Raw genomic sequence first — 5,986 nt, 5'->3', positions numbered from 1 at the left:
TATCCACCCCCACCTTGTCATATCCACCCCCACCTTGTCATATCCACCCCTCACCTTGTCATATCCACCCCTCACCTTGTCATATCCACCCCTCACCTTGTCATATCCACCCCTCACCTTGTCATATCCACCCCTCACCTTGTCCTATCCACCCCTCACCTTGTCATATCCACCCCCACCTTGTCATATCCACCCCTCACCTTGTCATATCCACCCCTCACCTTGTCCTTTCCACCCCTCACCTTGTCCTTTCCACCCCTCACCTTGTCATATCCACCCCTCACCTTGTCATATCCACCCCCACCTTGTCATATCCACCCCCCACCTTGTCATATCCACCCCCCACCTTGTCCTATCCACCCCTCACCTTGTCATATCCACCCCTCACCTTGTCATATCCACCCCCACCTTGTCCTTTCCACCCCTCACCTTGTCATATCCACCCCTCCCCTTGTCATATCCACCCCTCACCTTGTCCTATCCACCCCCACCTTGTCATATCCACCCCTCACCTTGTCATATCCACCCCTCCCCTTGTCATATCCACCCCTCACCTTGTCATATCCACCCCTCCCCTTGTCATATCCACCCCTCACCTTGTCCTATCCACCCCTCACCTTGTCATATCCACCCCTCCCCTTGTCATATCCACCCCCACCTTGTCATATCCACCCCTCACCTTGTCATATCCACCCCCACCTTGTCCTTTCCACCCCCACCTTGTCATATCCACCCCCACCTTGTCATATCCACCCCCACCTTGTCATATCCACCCCCACCTTGTCATTTCCACCCCCACCTTGTCATATCCACCCCTCACCTTGTCATATCCCCCCACCTTGTCATTTCCACCCCCACCTTGTCATATCCACCCTCACCTTGTCATACCCCCCCCCACCTTGTCATTTCCACCCCCACCTTGTCATATCCACCCTCACCTTGTCATATCCACCCCCACCTTGTCATATCCACCCCCACCTTGTCATATCCACCCCCACCTTGTCATATCCACCCCTCACCTTGTCATATCCACCCCACCTTGTCATATCCACCCCCACCTTGTCATATCCACCCTCACCTTGTCATATCCACCCCACCTTGTCATATCCACCCCACCTTGTCATATCCACCCCCACCTTGTCATTTCCACTCCCACCTTGTCATATCCACCCCTCACCTTGTCATTTCCACCCCTCACCTTGTCCTATCCACCCCTCACCTTGTCCTATCCACCCCTCACCTTGTCATATCCACCCCCACCTTGTCCTTTCCACCCCTCACCTTGTCCTATCCACCCCTCACCTTGTCCTATCCACCCCTCACCTTGTCATATCCACCCCCACCTTGTCCTTTCCACCCCCCACCTTGTCATATCCACCCCTCACCTTGTCATTTCCACCCCTCACCTTGTCCTATCCACCCCTCACCTTGTCCTTTCCACCCCTCACCTTGTCATATCCACCCCCACCTTGTCATTTCCACCCCCACCTTGTCATATCCACCCTCACCTTGTCATATCCACCCCTCACCTTGTCATATCCACCCCCACCTTGTCCTTTCCACCCCTCACCTTGTCATATCCACCCCCACCTTGTCATATCCACCCCTCACCTTGTCATATCCACCCCTCACCTTGTCATATCCACCCCCACCTTGTCATATCCACCCCCACCTTGTCATATCCACCCCCACCTTGTCCTTTCCACCCCTCACCTTGTCATATCCACCCCTCACCTTGTCATATCCACCCCCACCTTGTCATATCCACCCCCACCTTGTCATATCCACCCCCACCTTGTCATATCCACCCCCCACCTTGTCATATCCACCCCCACCTTGTCATATCCACCCCCACCTTGTCATATCCACCCCCACCTTGTCATATCCACCCTCACCTTGTCATATCCACCCCTCACCTTGTCATATCCACCCCCACCTTGTCATATCCACCCCCACCTTGTCCTTTCCACCCCTCACCTTGTCATATCCACCCCTCACCTTGTCATATCCACCCCTCACCTTGTCATATCCACCCCTCACCTTGTCATATCCACCCCCACCTTGTCCTATCCACCCCCACCTTGTCATATCCACCCCTCACCTTGTCATATCCACCCCTCACCTTGTCATATCCACCCCCACCTTGTCCTTTCCACCCCTCACCTTGTCATATCCACCCCTCACCTTGTCATATCCACCCCTCACCTTGTCATATCCACCCCTCACCTTGTCATATCCACCCCCACCTTGTCATATCCACCCCACCTTGTCCTTTCCACCACACCCATATTTTCAGGGTAAAAGAGTATATTATGTATCATTTATATTGATTGATGTGTTTCAGATGGGGAAATCATATGGTTGTTATCATCTCACTAAACGGGTGAATCATTATTATTATTTAGTATTTTTCATGATGTTTTCAGCTCTTCACCAAAGCAAGTTTATACATTCAGGCGTTGTGTTGAATTATTAATTTCAGGAAAACCTTAAAAATCACTTTAAATAATATTCAAGACCAGAGCCCTATGGCACCCTGTTCCCTATATAGTGCACTAGTTTAGACCAGAGCCCTATTCCCTATATAGTGGTACTACTATAGACCAGAGCCCTATGGCACCCTGTTCCCTATACACTGCACTACTTTAGACCAGAGCCCTACGGCACCCTGTTCCCTATACAGTGCACTACTTTAGACCAGGACCCATAGGGAAGCACCCATATTGGTTATGATGACAGGAAGCTATAGTAGATATGCTAATCATTCACAGGTTTCTGCTTCTATGATTCAGCCACTAAGACTCAATACTGGAGCTCACTAGTCAATGATTCAGTCACTAAGACTCAATACTGGAGCTCACTAGTCAATGATTCAGCCACTAAGACTCAATACCGTAGCTCACTAGTCAATGACTCAGTCACTAAGACTCAATACTGGAGCTCACTAGTCAATGATTCAGTCACTAAGACTCAATACTGGAGCTCACTAGTCAATGATTCAGACACTAAGACTCAATACTGGAGCTCACTAGTCAATGATTCAGTCACTAAGACTCAATACTGGAGCTCACTAGTCAATGATTCAGCCACTAAGACTCAATACTGGAGCTCACTAGTCAATGATTCAGCCACTAAGACTCAATACTGGAGCTCACTAGTCAATGATTCAGCCACTAAGACTCAATACTGGAGCTCACTAGTCAATGACTCAGCCACTAAGACTCAATACTGGAGCTCACTAGTCAATGACTCAGCCACTAAGACTCAATACTGGAGCTCACTAGTCAATGATTTAGACACTAAGACTCAATACTGGAGCTCACTAGTCAATGACTCAGCCACTAAGACTCAATACTGGAGCTCACTAGTCAATGTAGTAGTGTAGTAGTAACAGTAGTAGTAGTAACAGAAGTAGTAGTAGTAGTAGTTGTAGTATTAGTAACAGTAGTAGTAGTGTAGTAGTAACAGTAGTAGTAGTGTAGTAGTAGTAATAGTAGTAGTAGTGTAGTAGTAACAGTAGTAGTAGTGTAGTAGTGTAGTAGTAACAGTAGTAGTAGTGTAGTAGTAACAGTAGTAGTAGTGTCGTATTAGTAACATTACTAGTAGTGTAATAGTAGTAACAGTAGTAGTAGTAGTCTTAGTAGTAGTAGTAACAGTAGTAGTAGTGTAGTATTAGTAACAGTAGTAGTAGTGTAATAGTAGTAACAGTAGTAGTAGTGCAATAGTAACAGTAGTAACAGTAGTAGTAGTGTAGTAGTAGTGTCGTATTAGTAACAGTAGTAGTAGTGTAGTAGTAGTGTAGTATTAATAACAGTAGTAGTAGTGTAGTAGTAACAGTAGTAGTAGTGTAGTAGTAACAGTAGTAGTAGTGTAGTATTAGTAACATTAGTAGTAGTGTAATAGTAGTAACAGTAGTAGTAGTGTCGTATTAGTAACAGTAGTAGTAGTGTAGTAGTAACAGTAGTAGTAGTGTAATAGTAACAGTAGTAGTAGTGTAGTATTAGTAACATTAGTAGTAGTGTAATAGTAGTAACAGTAGTAGTAGTAGTCTTAGTAGTAACAGTAGTAGTAACAGTAGTAGTAGTGTCGTATTAGTAACAGTAGTAGTAGTGTAATAGTAGTAACAGTAGTAGTAGTGTAGTAGTAACAGTAGTAGTAGTGTAATAGAAACAGTAGTAACAGTAGTAGTAGTGTAGTAGTAGTGTAGTAGTAGTGTCGTATTAGTAACAGTAGTAGTAGTGTAGTAGTAACAGTAGTAGTAGTGTAATAGTAACAGTAGTAGTAGTGTAGTATTAGTAACATTAGTAGTAGTGTAATAGTAGTAACAGTAGTAGTAGTAGTCTTAGTAGTAACAGTAGTAGTAACAGTAGTAGTAGTGTCGTATTAGTAACAGTAGTAGTAGTGTAATAGTAGTAACAGTAGTAGTAGTGTAGTAGTAACAGTAGTAGTAGTGTAATAGAAACAGTAGTAACAGTAGTAGTAGTGTAGTAGTAGTGTAGTAGTAGTGTCGTATTAGTAACAGTAGTAGTAGTGTAGTATTAGTAATAGTAGTAGTAGTATAGACGTAACAGTAGTAGTAGTGTAGTAGTGTAGTAGTAACAGTAGTAGTAGTGTAATAGTAACAGTAGTAGTAGTGTAGTATTAGTAACATTAGTAGTAGTGTAATAGTAGTAACAGTAGTAGTAGTAGTCTTAGTAGTAGTAGTAACAGTAGTAGTAGTGTAGTAGTAACAGTAGTAGTAGTGTCGTATTAGTAACAGTAGTAGTAGTGTAATAGGAGTAACAGTAGTAGTAGTGTAATAGTAACAGTAGTAACAGTAGTAGTAGTGTAGTAGTAGTAATTGTAGTAGTAGCGTAGTAGTAACAGTAGTAGTAGTGTAGTAGTAGTGTAGTAGTAACAGTAGTAGTAGTGTAGTAGTAGTGTAGTATTAATAACAGTAGTAGTAGTGTAGTAGTAACAGTAGTAGTAGTGTAGTAGTGTAGTAGTAACAGTAGTAACAGTAGTAGTAGTGTAGTAGTGTAGTAGTATTGTAGTATTAGTAACAGTAGTAGTAGTAACAGAAGTAGTAGTAGTAGTAACAGTAGTAGTAGTGTAGTAGTAATAGTAGTAACAGTAGTAGTAGTGTAGTAGTAGTAATTGTAGTAGTAGTGTAGTAGTAACAGTAGTAGTAGTGTAGTAGTAGTGTAGTATTAGTAACAGTAGTAGTAGTGTAGTAGTAACAGTAGTAATAGTGTAGTAGTAGTGTAGTAGTAGTGTAGTATTAGTAACAGTAGAAGTAGTGTAGTAGTAGTGTAGTATTAATAACAGTAGTAGTAGTGTAGTATTAGTAACAGTAGTAGTAGTGTAGTAGTAACAGTAGTAGTAGTGTAGTATTAGTAACATTAGTAGTAGTGTAATAGTAGTAACAGTAGTAGTAGTGTAGTAGTAGTAAGTGTAGTAGTAGTAATAGTAGTAACAGTAGTAGTAGTAATTGTAGTAGTAGTGTAGTAGTAACAGTAGTAGTAGTGTAGTAGTAGTAACAGTAGTAGTAGTGTAGTAGTAGTAAGTGTAGTAGTAGTAATAGTAGTAACAGTAGTAGTAGTAATTGTAGTAGTAGTGTAGTAGTAGTAATAGTAGTAACAGTAGTAGTAGTAATTGTAGTAGTAGTGTAGTAGTAACAGTAGTAGTAGTGTAGTAGTAGTAAGTGTAGTAGTAGTAATAGTAGTAACAGTAGTAGTAGTAATTGTAGTAGTAGTGTAGTAGTAACAGTAGTAGTAGTGTAGTAGTAGTAACAGTAGTAGTAGTAGTAGTAACAGTAGTAGTAGGGTAGTAGTAGTAATTGTAGTAGTAGTAATAGTAGTAACAGTAGTAGTAGTGTAGTAGTAGTAATTGTAGTAGTAGTGTAGTAGTAACAGTAGTAGTAGTGTAGTAGTAGTAACAGTAGTAGTAGTAACAGAAGTAGTAGTAGTAGTAGTAGTAACAGTAGTAGTAGTGTAGTAGTAGTAAG

This window comes from Oncorhynchus masou, chromosome 2, assembly GCF_036934945.1.
Source record: "Oncorhynchus masou masou isolate Uvic2021 chromosome 2, UVic_Omas_1.1, whole genome shotgun sequence".
Taxonomy (NCBI): domain Eukaryota; kingdom Metazoa; phylum Chordata; class Actinopteri; order Salmoniformes; family Salmonidae; genus Oncorhynchus; species Oncorhynchus masou.
This window is presented reverse-complemented; position numbering follows the sequence as displayed.